Source organism: Arachis hypogaea, chromosome 19 (genome assembly GCF_003086295.3).
Source record: "Arachis hypogaea cultivar Tifrunner chromosome 19, arahy.Tifrunner.gnm2.J5K5, whole genome shotgun sequence".
NCBI lineage: Eukaryota > Viridiplantae > Streptophyta > Magnoliopsida > Fabales > Fabaceae > Arachis > Arachis hypogaea.
In genome coordinates, this window is record NC_092054.1 from 154,668,511 (window position 1) to 154,675,166 (window position 6,656).

The window sequence follows — 6,656 nt, forward strand, 5'->3', positions numbered from 1 at the left end:
TGTATAGCTGCATGTGTGGGTTTTATTTTCATTTTGGTAGGTGATGTTGAATCTGCTTTGTTTGTCTATGAAAAAAATTTCCAATAGTTGTGTGTGTTGCTATTTTGATTGCAGATGGAAGGTTGGTGGTTGTTGCTGTAACCCACTAACTTACCGGCAAGTGCACCGGGTAGTACCAAGTAATACCTTACGTGAGTAAGGGTCGATCCCACGAGAATTGATGGACTAAGCAACAATGGTTAAATGATTTACTTAGTTAGACAAGCATAAAATGGTTTTGAGATGTTCAAAAGGTTTAAGTTCGAACTCAGAATATCAAAAAGATAGACAAATAAATAAGTTGAGAATAAAATGTTGAGAAGACAGTTAAGGCTTCAGAGTTATCTATTTTCTGGATTGACTTTTCTTATTAACTATTTAATCATGCAAGATTTAATTCATGGCAAACTATTTGTGACTAGACCCTAATTCCTTAGACCTTCCTAGTCTCCTCTAAAATTCATCAACTGCCAATTCATTGGTCAATTAATTCCAATTAAAGGGTGACGATCAAATTCCAGTTTATATGCCACAAGAATCCTAATTATCCAAAAATAAGGGGATTATATGTCACGTATCCCGTTAAATTCAGATAATTAGAAATTCAGGATAATATGTTTTCAAGCTATTGTTCAAGTAAAGAGCTTTTCCAAGTTATACAAGAACTCAATTAGAACATGGGTCATACTTCCGTTCCACCCAAATTTATAAAATAAAGAATGAAAACAATTATTGAAAAATAAATCAAAACATAAATTAAAATAGAAAAATAATAGTATCAATCCATACAATAGATAGAGCTCCTAACCTTAACAATGGAGGATTAGTTGCTCATGGTTCAGAGTAGAAAAATAAGGATTGTAAATTGTAACTGGGAATCCTCTGAATCACCCTATTGGGATCCATTTTATAACTAATCCTAATAATTTAAAATCTAATATCTAAAACTAAAAATTAAAATAATATCTTTTCTTAATTTAAGATTTGAATTTAAATTCGAATTAATTAACAAGTCTTTAACTGATGGGTGGGGACCACTTAATTTGTCTATTTTGCAGCTTCTAATTTGTGTTTTCTGGGCTGAAAACTGAGTTAAAACAGCCCAGAAATTGTCCCTAGTATTTTCTGTCAATTCTGCAGATCGCTCATGTGACGCGTCCACGTCGTCCACGCGTTCGCGTCATTGCGATTTCCTCCATTCCGCGCGGTCACGTGAGCCATGCGTCCGTGTCGGTATTCGCTGATCATCTCCTTGGCTTCTTCTCTTTCTCTGCAGAAACTTCATCAAATCCATCCGAATGCTACCTAAATTAAATAAAATTGCACAAAAACTCAAAATAGCATCCATAGTGGCTAAAATATAATTAATTTTTAATTAAACTCAACAATTTACATGCAAATTCACTAGAAAAAAATAGGAAAGATGCTCACGCATCACAACACCAAACTTAAACTATTGCTTGTCCTCAAGCAACCAAAACCAATATAAGCTTAGGATGTGAATTTGCATGAGAATGAGAGTTCGATTAAGCCCATGTCTTCTCTTATAGTGGGGTTTACAACTGCAATCCTGACCAGTTTTGGCATCTCACTTTATCCTTTGTAGTTCAGAATGATTGGCATCCATAGGAACTCAGAATTCATATAGTGTTATTGATTTTCCTATTTCAGTATGTTGATTCTTGAACACAGCTACTTTATAAGTCTTGGCTGTGACCCTAAACATTTTGTTTTCCAGTATTACCACCGGATACATAAATGATACAGACACATAACTGGGTGAACCTTCTCAGATTGTGACTCAACTTTGCTAGAGTCCCAGTTAGAGGTGCCCAGAGTTCTTAAGCACACTCTTTTTGCTTTGGATCACGACTTTAACCGCTCAGTTTCAAACTTTTCACTTGACACCTTCACACCACAAGCACATGGTTAGGGACAGCTTGATTTAGCCGCTTAGGCCAGGATTTTATTCCTTTGGGCCCTCTTATCCATTAATGCTCAAAGCCTTGGATCCCTTTTTTTTTCTGCTTGCTTTTTCTTTTTCTTTTTTTCTTTTTCTTTAAAAAAATAAATTTTTTTCTGCAAGCTTTGTGTTTTTCACTGCTTTTTCTTGCTTCAAGAATCAATTTTATGATTTTTTAGATTATCAATAACATTTCTCTTTTTCATCATTCTTTCAAGAGCCAACAATTCCAACATTCATAAATTTCACTATAAAAAATATGCACTATTTATGTCATGCATTCAAAATCACAGAAAATACCACCACATTTAAGTAAATAAGACTACTCTAAAAAAATAAACTCAAATTCTCATGCATTACATCTGTTCTTCTTTCTTTTTGATTTCAAGTTTAGTGGGCAGTACATGAGACATCTTTCAGAATTAAAGCATTTAACTGAAAAAATTAAGCTAGAACCTATGAATCTACTAATAAGGGATCATGCAATAAACAAAACAAAGTAGCAGGAAATCGGAATATACATAATAAAAGCGGGAGGGAATGAAAAATGAAAGGAACTCAACCACCTGGGTTATCTTAGCGGTCGTTTTATTCTTCAGGTTGTGCTCCTCAGTGAAGATGATTCCCCGCCCTTTTGGTGCTATAGGAATAAACAGAAAACCCTTAAGCGAAGCGTCAACACCAAACTTAAAGGTTTGCTTGTCCTCAAGCAAATAAGAACTGAAAATAGAAGAGACAAATATTAAGATGAAAGAAAAATAAAAGGATAAGAGAATCAGAGAGAATTAGGATTGGGAGAGAGAGAGAGAAAGAAAACTGGGCGGCGCAAGCGACGCGTTCGCGTACCCCACGCGATCGCGCACGTCGCGCACTCTTCATAATGACGCGTTAGCGTCAGGCACGCGTCTGCGTGCCCTGGATTTTGTGCGATTCGCGCGAAGACAGCCGCGCGCCGCGTGACTTTCTGTTCGAATGGCTTGGGAGCCAACTTTTCATACGACGCGTTCGCGTCATGCACGCGCACGCGTGTATGGCCTATTTATGTAAATGACGCGGACGCATCGGTCACGCGTTCACGTGGGCAATTTTGTGCTTTTAGCATACTTCCAGCCCCAAGCCAGCATAACTCTCTGTCCAGACACCTTTTACGTCGAATTTGCAGGTCACGCATTCGCGTCGGTGACGCGCCCGCGTGAATGGCGAAAATCACAAACGACGCGTTCGCGTGGGGTACGCGTTCGCGTGGGATCATTTGTGCGAAAGGCATGAGTCCAGCACCACTCCCGCGCAACTCTCTGTCAAATTTTTTATTTTTTACGCACACATGATTGACGCGTTCGCGTCAATGACGCTTCCGCGTCGTGTGCCTCCCCCCCTTTTTTTTTTGAAAAATAGCTTGAGGTGTTCGGTTCCTGGAAGAACATAACTGCATGATCAGAAAATTAGTAAGAACTCAATAAAAATAAAATAACTAAGAAAACTACTACTACGAAAAATAGCTAAGGATATGAAATTATCGGGTTGCCTCCCGACAAGCGCTTCTTTAACGTCACTAGCTTGACAATCAGCTCTGCTAGTTCAGCAGATGAGTGGACCTCTGGCGATCAATCTCGCCTCCAAGATAGTGCTTCAACCTCTGGCCATTCACTGTAAATTTTCTGTCAGAATTTGCTTCCTGTATTCCACATGACCGTACGGTGAAGCTCTGGTAACCACAAATGGTCCTGACCATCGGGATTTCAGCTTTTCAGGAAAGAATTTTAGCCTTGAATTGTATAGAAGCACTCTCTGTCCTGGCTCAAAGACTCTGATGGCTATCTTCTTGTCATGCAATAGCTTAGTTCTCTCCTTATAGAGCTTGGCATTCTCATAGGCTGAGTATCTGAATTCATCAAGCTCATTCAACTGAAGCATTTGCTTAATTCCTGCAGCTTCTGAATTAAGGTTCAGGTACCTGATTGCCCAGTAAGCTTTATGCTCCAGTTCGACTGGTAAGTGACAGGCTTTGCCATAGACCAACTGATAAGGGGACATGCCAATAGGAGTCTTGTAAGCTGTCCGGTATGCCCAGAGAGCATCATCAAGCTTCCTAGACTAGTCCTTTCTTGAAATACTGACGGTCTTCTCTAAAATTCTCTTAAGTTCCCTGTTGGAAACTTCAACATGTCCACTTGTCTGAGGGTGATAGGGGGTTGCCACTTTATGACGGACTCCATATCTATGCAGAAGAGAGTCCAGCAGTCTGTTACAGAAGTGACTTCCTCCATCACTAATGAGTGTCCTTGGGACGCCAAACCGGCTAACGATATACCTCTGAAGAAAGCTCATTACCACCTTGGCATCATTGGTGGGCAAAGCCACAACCTCCACCCATTTGGACACATAGTCAACTGCCACTAGAATATAGTTGTTCGAATGTGAGGGTGGAAAAGGTCCCATGAAATCAATACCCCACACATCAAACAACTCAACCTCAAGAATACCCTGCTGTGGCATTTCGTGATTGGCAGGGAGATTTGTGGCTTTTGCACATCTGTCACAGTACTTCACAAATTCTCTTGAATCTCTGAAGAGAGTAGGCCAGTAGAACCCGCTCTAAAGGACCTTTGTAGCTGTCCTTTCACCACCAAAGTGGCCTCCATATTTAGAACCATGACAGTGCCAAAGAATCTGCTGTGTTTCTTCATCTGGGACACATCTCCTGATTATACCATCTGAACACCTTTTAAAAAGGTATGGTTCCTCCCAAATGTAGTACTTGGCATCTGTTAATAGCTTCTTTATTTGTTGTCTGCTGTACTCCCTTGGGATAAAATTCATAGCCTTATAATTTGCAATGTCTGCAAACCATGGAGCCTGCTGAATGAGAAACAATTGCTCATCCGGAAATGTCTCAGTCACAGCTGTGGGTGGTTGCACTCCTGCTTCAGGCTCATTTCTGGAGAGATGGTCAGCTACTTGATTTTTTGACCCTTTCCTGTCTTTTATCTCAATATCAAACTCTTGAAGGAGCAACACCCATCTGATTAATCTTGGTTTAGCATCCTATTTGGTTAGAAGGTACTTCAAAGCAGCATGGTCAGTATAAACAATAACCTTAGAACCAAGTAAATAGGACCTAAACTTATCAACAGCATACACAACAGCTAATAATTCCTTTTCTGTAGTTGTGTAATTCTTTTGAGCATCATTTAACACACGACTGGCATAGTAAATGACATGAACAAGCTTACCATGCCTCTGTCCTAAAACAGCTCCTATAGCAAAATCACTAGCATCACACATTAATTCAAATGGTAAATCCCAGTCAGGGGAGCTATAATGGGAGCAGAGGTAAGGTTTGCCTTCAGAGTTTCAAAAGCATACAGACAATCAGAATCAAAGACGAAAGGAACATCAAGAACCAAAAGGTTGCTCAATGGTTTAGCAATTTTAGAAAAATCCTTTATAAATCTTCTATAAAATCCTGCATGACCCAAGAAACTCCTAATTGCCTTAACATTAGTTGGTGGTGATAATTTTTCAATTACCTCCACCTTTGCTCTGTCAACCTCAATTCCCTTACTTGAAATCCGGTGTCTAAGAACAATGCCTTCTGAAACCATAAAATGGCATTTTTTCCAATTTAAAACAAGGTTTGATTCTTGACACCATTTCAAGACAAGAGATAAATGTTTAAGGCAGGATTCAAAAGAATTACCAAAAATAGAAAAGTCATCCATAAATATCTCAATAAACTTTTCAACCATATCAGAAAAAATTGAAAGCATACACCTCTGAAAAGTTGTTGGAGCATTGCAAATTCCAAATGGCATTCTCCTGTAGGCAAATACTCCAAAGGGGCATGTGAATGCTGTCTTCTCTTGATCTTGAGAGTCCACTGCAATTTGATTATATCCAGAATATCCATCTAGAAAACAATAAAAAGCATGACCAGCTAACCTCTCAAGCATCTGATCAATGAAAGGGAGGGAAAATGATCCTTCCTTGTAGCAGTGTTGAGCCTCCTGTAATCTATGCACATTCTCCATCCTGTGACTGTTCTTGTAGGAATAAGCTCATTCTTTTCATTCTTGATCACTGTCATCCCTCCTTTCTTGGGAACTACCTGCACAGGACTTACCCAAAGACTGTCAGAAATAGGGTAAATAATACATGCTTCCCATAATTTCATTACCTCTTTTTGGACCACCTCTTTCATAGTTAGATTCAGTCTCCTTTGTGGTTGCACAACTGGTTTAGCATCATCTTCAAGAAGGATCTTGTGCATACACTTGGTTGGACTAATCCCCTTCAAGTCACTAATGGTCCACCCAAGAGCTGTTTTATGGCTCCTGAGCACTGAAATAAGCGCCTCCTCTTCTTCAGACTTCAGAGAAGAGCTAATAATCACTGGATATGAATCATTTCCACCCAAGAATACATATTTCAGAGAAGGGGGTAAGGGTTTGAGCTCAAGCTTGGGGGCTTCCTCCTCCTTGATTGGCATGTTCATCAGCTTCTTTTGGGGTGGTGAATCGTCAACTTCAACTAATTCACACTCAGAAATAGGATCCAGAACATCATTAAGTACCTCAGTTTCCAGTACTTCTTGAACAAGTGGTTTAATAACATCTATTTTCATACACCCCCAAGAATCATTGGGGTGCTTGAG